The 10,260-nt window shown below is 37.2% G+C and overlaps 1 pseudogene; it reads right to left on the bottom strand.

The window, feature by feature from the left end:
- Positions 1-9,298: 9,298 nt before the first annotated feature.
- Positions 9,299-9,394, bottom strand: LOC127214987 (uncharacterized; annotated as a pseudogene).
- Positions 9,395-10,260: the final 866 nt, after the last annotated feature.

The raw sequence follows: 10,260 nt of genomic DNA, 5'->3' as shown, positions 1-10,260 counted from the left end.
CAATGTCTATCACTGTGCACAAAACTCAAGTTCAAATGGATCAAAGCCCTCAAAATAAACACAGCCTCACTGAACCTCTTAGAAGAGAAAGTGGGAGGGATACTGAGATCTACAATTAATAAATGGGAGCTCCTCAAACTGAGAAGCTTCTTTAAGGCTTAGGACAAAATTGACAAGACCAAATGGCCACCCACAGACTGGGAAAAGATCTTCACCAATCCTACATCTGATAGAGGGCTGATATCCAAAATATACAAAGAACTCAAGAAACTAGTCAACAAAACACCAAATAACCCTATTAAAAAATAGGGTTCAGAACTGAATAGAGAAGTCTCAATAGAGAAAATCAAAAAGGCTGAAAGACACTTAAGAAAATGCTCAACATCCTTAGCTATCCAGGGAAATGCAAATCAAAACAACTTTGAGATACTACCTTACTCCTGCCAGAATGGCTAAAATTAGAAACACCAATGACATCTTATGCTGGAGAGGATGTGGAGAAAGGGGAACACTCCTCCACTGCTAGTGGGAGTGCAAACTTGTATAGCCATTGGAGACCAGTATGGTGGTTCCTCAAGAAAATGGGAATTAGTCTATCACAGGACCCAGAAATCCCCCTCTTAGGCATATATCCAAATGATTCATATCAATGCAACAAATACATGTGCTCAACTATGTTCATAGCAGTATTATTTGTAATAGCAAGAGCCTGGATGAATCTAGATGCTCCTCAACTGAAGAATGGATAAAGAAGATGTGGCACATTTACACAATGGAATACTACTCTGCTGAAAAAAACAATGGAATCTTGAAATTCGCAGGCAAGTGGATGGAAATTGAAGAAACCATCCTGAATGAGGTAACCCAGTCACAAAAAGAGGAACATGGTATGTACTCACTCATATATGGATTTTAGACATAGAGCAAATGATCACCCACTTATAATTCACACCGACAGAGATACTAGGATACAAAGAGGATTATAAGAGATTTATATAAGGTCCCTCACAGGAGGGGAAAGGGATAAGATCTCCTGAGCATATGAGGGGGGGGGGACAGTCAGTGGAGAGGGAACTAGGAGAATGGGAAGGGGAGGAGAGGAAAGCACATGGGACCAGGAAGATTGAGTTATGGGAGGAATAGGAGAGAGAGAGAGAGACCATAAAAGAGGGAGCCATTATAGGTTTAAATAGAAAACTGAACCTAGAGAAATGTCCAGAGACCTAAAAGACTGACCCCAACTAACAATTTGAGCAACAATGGAAATGCTACCATAAATGCCCTTCCCTAATAATGAGATTGACGACTAACTTATCCACTATCATAGAGCCTTCATCTAGTAGCTGATGGAAACAGAAGCAAACACTCACAACTAAACACTGAGCCAAACTGGAATCCAGATGCAGAGAGGAAGGACAAGAACAGGCTACAGAAACACACAAAGAGTGCTGAAATGAACAAGGAGGAGGTAATGGGGCCCCAGACTGGTAGTTGGGAATTCTGCATGGGACTGATTCAGACCCTGAACATGGGTCTCAGCTAGAAGCCTGGACATTCTAAGAGACCTTGGACAGTGGAATCAGGATATATCCCTGGTGCACAAAAGGACTTTGGGGGCATATCCCCCATAGAGGGATACTCCCTTAACCTAGAGACAGCAGAGAATCCTAATCCCTATTCAAATGACTTGACAGATTTAGATGAGAGCTCCTGGAAAGCATCACCCTACATGTGGAGTGGAGGGGATGGGAGAGGAAGAAGGTGGGGGCATGAGAGTGTGGGAGAGAGGGAATGAGGGAGGGAGGAAGAGAGAACTGGGATTGATATGTAAAATAAAAATAAATATAAAAAAGAAGCAAAAGATGATGATGATGATGATGATAATAATAACCATAAAGACAAAACAAACTGGTAAACTGTGGCAAAGGACTGAAGGAATAGTTTGATATTAGTGACTAAGTCCTGTTTGTGATGACAGAAGCCTATAGAATCTGCAAACAATACATCTCTCTGGAGTAGAGTTGTAACCTCATATACATTCTTGACACCATACATCTTGAATACCACAGGACCAGATCACTCAAAATCAAAATACTCTTTAGTTGCAAATCCTATTCACATAACTAAAATGTCTTTGCCAAAAACAGCTGGCAGGATGCATCAAAGGGCATGATTTATCTCTTTAAGTAGTCGCTTCTTCACTAGGAGATTGTCTAAGATTAACCTTTGGCAGGCCCTAGCATTAGCTTGTTTTTATTCACAAACTGTACTGCTACATAAAGCTTGTTGTTGGCAAGGCTGTTCTCATGCTGAAAAATAGGCCTGCTGCTGCCTGTCACCAGAATTATGCATAGTCAGGCATGGTCCCTGGAGAGACAGCCATTTATTATATGCCTGTGGATGCCCTGGACAACTGCCCTTCTTGCCACAATAAAAGCAGAATGGATGTGTAGCTGAGTAATTGAAATACACAGCTTGTATTTATTGAAAATATTAAATAATGTAAGGTAAGTATGACTAAAGAACAGTAGACTTGAATTTATATTTTTGGGCCTTGGATGGATGTTTGGTTTCTTTTTCTAACTATAATAACTAAATACTTCCTCCCATGAACTATTGACTTCAAGTAAATTGGCTCACTTGTTTTTCTATTTTCCTACCTTTCACTTTGTTGATTTCATACTGTTCACCTGGCACTATTTTCACACTTCTCCTACCAACATGTATTCATTTTCCTATTTACTGTTGCTTTTCTGAGACAGAGCCTCACCATGTAGCCATGGTTGGCATAAAACACACGCATCTCTGCTTGTGTCTACTTCTTGAGTACCAGGATTAAAGTGTGTAGTATTATGCCCAGCATCATTATGTATTCTCATAGTCCTGCAAGACCCAGTGGCTATCTCAGCTTCCTCATAAAAGTTTGCTTCACTTTTTTTGTGTGTAATAAGAATATCTCGTTTGTATGGTGATGGGAGATGTCATTCTGTAAATATGTTTCTTGTATTGGTTAACAAATAAAGCACTGTTGGCCAATAGGAAAGCAAGGTAGGCCAGCCAGACTAGGAGACTAGGAAGAGAAAGGAAGAAGTAGGGAGGAGATTCAATATGGAGGACAGAGAGAGTAGAACATCAGGCCCTCTCTCCGGTAAGATAAGACCATGTGGAAATACTTAGATTAATAGAAATTGGTTAATATTTAAGACAGAGATAGCCAATAAGAAATGCTAGTAATACGCCAACAGAATTATATCTAATACAGTGACTCTGTGTGTTATTTGGGGCTGGTGCAGCTGTAGGACCAGGCTGGCCAGAAACCTGCTCATAACAGTATGGTTTGTCAATTTCTTTATTTTTATTCATTCTTTAGGCTAACACGTGATGTAATGGGTTTCACCAGGGCTTCTTTATACATGCATCATCATACTTTATTCTCATTCACCCTCCCTACCGTCTCTCTCTTTCACTCCACCTTGCTTCTAGATGTTTTCCTTTCTTTCCACCACTTACTCCTCATTTCTGCTTTCCTATTCAGTTATTCCATTTCTTTCTCTATTTCACATTGCATTTACTTTTCTTCTCCCCTTCATGATCGCCCTTCTAGTTTTGTAACCTACACACACACACACACACACACACACACACACACACACACACACCACTATAGGGCATACACATACAAATAAACAAAAAGTTAATGACAGTAAGTCTTAGACGAAACCTTCAGACTGGGAAACATGTCTCCTTTGACTGAGGCTGCACTCAAAGAGCACATGCTCATACCAGTTGCCCTTGCCTATCCCTTTTTGCCTCTGAGAAAGTGACCTCTGATGCAATATAATATAATGGCTGGATACTGGTTAAACAGCCAAAAGCAGAAACCTGGAAAAGTAAGTTGGTTATCATGGAGAGAGTGGAAAAGAGACATAAAGTTGTTTGTGAATCTCTAACTCAGAACTGTGCATACATAGATCCCATCTGATTTAATGTCTCCAAACTGTGATAATTGAGCAACTGGGCACCACAGGCTGATCATGTTGTGGTGTTCATATGGGATAGACCCAAATTATAGCATGCACAGCACAGACAGTAACATACTGAACCTATTGAGTTTGGGAGGTGAAAACTAAACCCCACCTTTCTCCACAGGACTTCAGGAAGACCTTACTGTAGCATTCAGTTTTGAGGCCTGTAAATAATTAAGAAATTCTCAGCTGCATCACAGAAGAAAATGAACACATGCCAGCACCTGCCAGCAATGCAGATGCTGGTGGTATCTGATAAAGACTTCAAATAAACCACTTTGAAAAGTCTCAAATGACCAATCATGAACACACTTGAAACAAGTATAGTCAACACATCGTGGAAGTAACATAATGAAAAACTAGGTGTTTAGTGAAAACTCTACATTCTCTAGTCATTAGATTTTCAAAGTAGCTTCTCTTTAAATTTTCAATGCATATGATATTCTATCAAGTTTACAACTTCTATTGTTCTTCAATATAGCCAGAAGATTTAGAATCATTTAATTCTAAAATGGCTTTATTACCTTAAAGAGAAACCATGTATCTATTGGCAATGACTCATCACCCCAAACATCAGTTTTTTTTTTTCAGTTTATAAACACCCTTAATTATATCATATATGATTCACTTCAAACAATAATGAATAGTGAAATCATTGCCAATCTTTAATAAGGATCAACTTTCTATTAGTTATTTATATATGTGTGTGCATATGAATATGTGTGAGAGGGAGTATGTGTTTATGGAGGCCAGAAGTTGATATTGAGTGTCTTCTTCAGTTGCTTTTGTCTTGTTTTTTTTTTTTTTTTTTTTAAAGGGCTGCTCATTGAACCTTCCTGCTCTGCCACCCTAGTGCAGGAATGACAAGTACCTGCTAATGCACTTGGCTTTTTATGTGGGTATTGGGGAATGAAAATCATGTTCTCATCAATGTTTGTGTGCCCAGTCTCTGATATAAATTCTCGAACTGCCATTATTAATAAGCTAAGTAGATACAAAAGATCGATACAATGGAAAGAATCTCAAGGCAAATTGTGATAAAAAAAAAGTGAACTGGTGATCATCACTAATCCATATTTTAAAAGATTGAGAACTCTGGAATGTGTAGAGAAATTGCAATTATGTATCATTTACCATACATAAAAGTGTGTTTTAATCTCACTTCTGAAAGCCACATGTGGAGACTCCTACTTGAAATACAGGCATGAGGAGGCAGAGGCAGAATTTTCCCTGATCTCTAAACCAGCAGGAACTTCATAGTGAATGCCAGGGAAGCCTGGCAACTGTGTGAGACTTTGTCTCAAACACAAAAACAAACTAACAATAACAACTAAAAGCCAAGGCCACACAAGATGAAAACCTTCTGAGAACATTAATTTTTTTGTCTCATATTTGTTTGCCCAACCTAGTCCATCCTCAAGTAGATAACTATTGACTGGATATTTAATATTGATTCAAAATCAACCTTCTTGTAAATATTCATGCAACTATTTTTCTATGTAAAATACAATTTCACAAAGTATCCATAGTGGCATGAGACTGTCCTCTATGACATTTTGAAAACTGAGTAATAGGGAAGAGCCATAAATCATGATTTGCTAGATGATAAAACAAGGGAGAATTGCTTATTGCTGACACTAATCCAACAAAGAAGCCCAAAGGAAATATGTATGTGACACCTTCAATATTACTAAGTTATCCAAAGTAGAGCATTTAGAAATCCACAAACACTATGAATATTATCAAATATTTTTCTGCAGTGCTTTATGAAGTGTGGCACTTACGTCCATGAAATCCAATGAAATAATCATACTTTGCTGCTGAAAATGGCAGTAATTTATTTCAAAACTTTCCTTGGTTGAATGTACACACTACTTTGAATCCTCATTCTGCACATTGACATTATAGCTACTAGCCTTTTGCACTTGAGAATGTATCTATCTACATGATGTTGTAAGTACATTTGTGTGTGAATAAGTATAGATACATGTACAGCTCCAGATCAAGCAGACATTGCTCTTTTCAACAGAGGATGAGCAGATGAGCTGCCTCATGACTGTTGGGCACTCTTGCACTTTTGTATCAAGCAATAAGATTTGTTAGCTCATAAAAACTCCAGATTAAGTATAGATATCTATTAATGTCCTGAGGCTGAATCTGCAAAGTGAAATAGAGTACAATATGAACTAGATTTGTACCTAAGAAATATAATAAACAAAATTTTATTAGATTACTAATATGCTTCTAAAAAGTGAAGATGCTACATTATAACAAGTTTTGGTTGTCACAAAAATATAAATACAAAATTTGATGTTCATTAACACTGTTTGTGGATACAGAGAAAAATAAATATGTGTGTTTACTTTTAAAGTATGCCATAGTAAGTGTATCTTATTGTAAGAAATGTATAAAAAAGCTGCAAGAAAAAAAAATCTGTATTTTTGAATCATTGAAATAGTTCCCAAAGGGGATCATGAGAAGTTATGCTTCAAGACAAATATGTCTACAATATGAGCTCATAATTTGATTGATTTTATTTTGCAACATTTTCTTTCTCCCACTGAATCTTACAAATCTCTGATGTGCATCAAAAAATATGTGAAATCTATCAACAAAGTCTTTACTTTATAGTACCATAATGTGTATAGAAATGGTTGTGAAAACATAGGTTTACTCTCACTGCATATAATTCTCTAGGAGAAATAAAATATTGTGGTGCTATAGTTGAAATCCAAATGTGAAGAAAATCCAAATGTGAAAAAAGCAATAATGTAGTTGGTGCATTTTTTGTGTTTGTCTTCCTTCCTTCCTTCTTTCCTTTCTTCCTTCCCTCCTGTCTTCCTTCCTTCCTCTCCTTTTCTTTTTGAGACAAAAATCTCTTGTAACTTGCTTGGTTGGCACAAGACTTGCTATGTAGCTAAAGATGACCTTGAAATCTTGGTCTTCCTGCTTCATGTCCTGACTCACTGACTGATTTCAGATATCTTCAGTATACATCATTTCAACATTTATTTATTGAATATTCATCAAGAGTTCAAAATATGTTTTAAAATGTAGTGTGTGTGTGTGTGTGTGTGTGTGTAAGGTACCTGTGTAGGCACTGGATCCCCTGGAGCTGGAGTTGTAGGATATGTGAGCCACCTGATTTGGGTGCTGGGAAATGAATTCATGTCTTCTGGGAGGGCAGGGAGTTTTTGCAAATGCTGAACCACCCCTTCTGCCCCTCAGAATGTACATTTTTATGCAGTTCCTAAAAGTTAATATCAGAGTCAAGTCACTCCTGCTTGTTAATCATTGGTGCTACCAAGAACGGAGTCTCTACAGACTCAACATCAAGTTGAGCCATGCAAGATATCTCACAGGTGTGAATAGGAGTTTCATTAAAGTCACAGTCATAAAAATAGACCTACTGGTATTATGAAATTGTTAGATGTTTTAAATACCTCTCCTGCAATGATCCTGTTATACATCTCCTGAGGAGTTTGGTCAAGTGTCCAGTGTTCATGAACTTGTGTCACCTCCCAGAGGGGTTGGGGATACTGAAGTCTGTAACTGGGAGCAGCTACTGATATCCAGTATGTGCAAAAGGCAAAGAGTAACTTCCTGGTAAACAGTTGCATTTTCTCTAGAGTCATCAATACAGTCAGAATCATCCATCAGTACTTGAACTCAACAGGCACTCTATAGTCTTACAATCACACCAAAACAACCAAAAAACACTGATGCCACAATCCATCATTGTAAAACTTAAGGAAAAATTGAGTTCTTTTTGATGGGGCCTCTATTATCCTAACTCCATTTTTTTTTTTTTTTTGCTTTGCAGCTTTGTTGCAGCATATGTAGCATATAAGAAACTGTATATAATAAATTGTACTATTAATAAGGCTTGAAAAAATAAGAACTACAGTTAAGGTAGTGAGATTTCTTACCCTCAAAGGCTTTCCAGCCCCATAGTAATTCTTCATCTCCTTGCCTATTACCCTTCTCCCAACACCTATTGGTTTATTTTTGACAATTAAAGATTGGTTGCCAGGCTCTAAAGCTTTGCATAATTAGAATAACAAACTAACCATTTGTGTCTAGTTGTTTCATGCACTGTTATTGTTTTAAGAGATTCCTTTTGTTTTGTGTTATTATGTGCAACAGTATCCCATGCCAGTTGACTGTTTCATATCATGTGGCTCAGGTATACTATATGTCATTGAGTCATTCAAATACTATTGACTATTTCAATGTCTTTCAGGTTTTAGTTTTTACATATATTTACTTGTGAACATTTGTACAACAGTGTTTATGTGGGCATATACACTACTCTCTCCTCAAGAAATATTTGAAATGCCTGCTCTTTACATTAAGTTCATACTTAATGTTTATGTGTACTTAATGTTTATATGTATGTATGTATGCATGTATATGTCTCTGATATATGCAGGGTATGTGTGCATATGACCTCCAAACATGCATGTGCATAGGTCAGACTTTATCTTTCAAAAATATCTGTAATATTAATTGAAGAAAAGGAGGTCATGAATTTGGAAAATAACAATGGAGTACATGGTAGTGGTTTGAAGGAGGAAAAGGAATATGACGTCTTTTAATTTCAAAACTAAAAAAGAATCTTAAAAAGTTATTACATTTTGACAGTTTCACACAGTGAGGTTTGATCATTTTCAGACCCCAAACTCCTCCCAGTCCCTGGGGGAGGGAATCATCATTCATTTTACTTTTTGAAACAGAACTTTGCATTTAATTTAGAGAGTTCCAGTTTGGCTATTATCTAATGAACATGCCCCTGGGATCCTGCCATCTCTGCCTCCTCAGCTCTGGATTATAGATATACACTACCATGCCTGAGTCTTTACATGGGTGTTAGATGCCTGAATTTAGGTCCCCATGCTTATGCGAGAAGCACTGCCCCTACCCATTCAATCTCCACAGCCCAATACTTTTAAAGAAGCACAAACTATTTCCAAAAGTAGTAACACCATTTTAAATGAACACAAGGATTTATAAGGGTGCCCATTCTTCCATATCCTCACCAACATTTGATATGATTACTCATCTCTTTTTAACTGTTCAACAGTATTTCTATATTTCATTATAGCTTTAACTTGAATTTCCCTGATAGTGTATTATGTTGAGAATATTTCTGTGTGTTTATTAGACATTTGTGCAACTTTTTTTTTGTAATCAATCTTTTTAAACAGTTTGCCCATTTGAAAATTGGGCTGTTAGTTTCTTGTTACATTTTATATATTTTTTATATCTCTGCATTCAAGTCCTTTGTAAATTATATCTTTGAAATGTTAGATATTAAACTGATAAGAACAGATACTACATTAATCTTAGCCAAAGGGCTGAGAATCCCTGGTGCATGAGCTAGCTTGTTTGAGCCCATTCCCTGTGAGGGAATGTCATGCTTAGCTTTAAATTGGGTTGGGAGTAATTGGTCCTGCCCCAATTTAATGAGCCGGACTCTGTTAACTCCACATGGGAGCCCTTAACTGTTGGGAGGAGTAGATTGGGGGGGGTGGGCTGTAGGGGGAGACAAGGGGATGGGAGAAGAGGTAGGAGGGAGAACTTCGGAGAAAAAATAATTTAAAATTTAAAAAAATAAATGTTAGATATTTGTATGTGAAATGTGGGTAGTTGTGGACACAAAACACATGCTTGGATAAGCACAATATTTTATTAAAGGCAAGTGACCAGGACTAAATATTCAAAACTTATTAGTATTCAATGAGTTTGTCATTTTTTGAGTTATTAATTGACTTTCTTTGTGATATATTCATTAAAACTGTGTGTCCAGAGCCATTTTGTCCAAAGTGAAATTTGATACTTGCTACTTCTTACTGTTTGAATGTTTGTAAATTATAAACTGTGTTGAAATGCTATGATGGGTTAAAGGACTTTAGATACATGCAGTGATGTTTAATATGTCATTGACAATGTTTGGTAAAGTCATTATTATTCACCCACTACTGCCTCTTCATGCTTTCTGTAATGGACTGCATTTCTGTAGCCAGAGTCACAGGCAGCCTGTATGCCAAGGAAGATGCCTTCCGAAGGCTACAGGAAGAGGAGCTTATGCTCTTAGAGACTGCTTCAAAGGAATTGCGTGATTTAAGTAGAAATTTCTGGTTGGCTAACACTGAAATGCTGCTGATGAAGACCAGAATATTTGGAGAATATGGAATGAGGCAACATATTTTGTAGTTTGCCTCCCACCAGGAAA

This window comes from Phodopus roborovskii, unplaced genomic scaffold (assembly GCF_943737965.1).
Source record: "Phodopus roborovskii unplaced genomic scaffold, PHOROB, whole genome shotgun sequence".
NCBI lineage: Eukaryota > Metazoa > Chordata > Mammalia > Rodentia > Cricetidae > Phodopus > Phodopus roborovskii.
Note: the sequence above shows the minus strand (reverse complement) of the source record. Positions and strands in the feature narration are given on the sequence as shown.